Genomic DNA, 826 nt, shown 5'->3' with positions numbered 1-826 from the left:
TATCTAGACATTATAAGAACGGGATACATAGGTACGATATCTTTATATTATAAGAACGGGAGCCATAGATTATACCTAGACATTATAAGAACGGGATACATAGGTACGATATCTTTACATTATAAGAACGGGAGCCATAGATTATATCTAGAGATTATAAGAACGGGATACATATATAAGATATCGGGACATTATAAGAACGGGATACATAGGTACGATATCTTTATATTATAAGAACGGGAGCAATATTATAAGAACGGGATACATAGGTACGATATCTTTACATTATAAGAACGGGAGCCATAGATTATATCTAGAGATTATAAGAACGGGATACATATATAAGATATCGAGACATTATAAGAACGGGATACATAGGTACGAAATCTAGACATTATAAGAACGGGATACATATATAAGATATCGAGACATTATAAGAACGGGATACATAGGTACGAAATCTAGACATTATAAGAACGGGATACATATATAAGATATCGAGACATTATAAGAACGGGATACATAGGTACGATATCTAGACATTATAAGAACGGGAGCCATAGATTATATCTAGAAATTATAAGAACGGGATACATAGGTACGATATCTTTACATTATAAGACCGGGAGCCATAGATTATATCTAGACATTATAAGAACGGGATACATAGAAACGATATCTAGACATTATAAGAACGGGATACAGTACATAGGTACGAAATCTAGACATTATAAGAACGGGATACATATGTACGACATCTAGAAATTATAAGACGGGATACATCGATACAATATCTATACATTATAAGAACGGGATACATATATAA

This window comes from Mizuhopecten yessoensis, unplaced genomic scaffold, assembly GCF_002113885.1.
Source record: "Mizuhopecten yessoensis strain PY_sf001 unplaced genomic scaffold, ASM211388v2 scaffold9133, whole genome shotgun sequence".
Classification (NCBI taxonomy): Eukaryota; Metazoa; Mollusca; class Bivalvia; order Pectinida; family Pectinidae; genus Mizuhopecten; species Mizuhopecten yessoensis.
The sequence above is the reverse complement of the archived record's forward strand: the minus strand, read 5'-3'. Positions refer to the sequence as shown.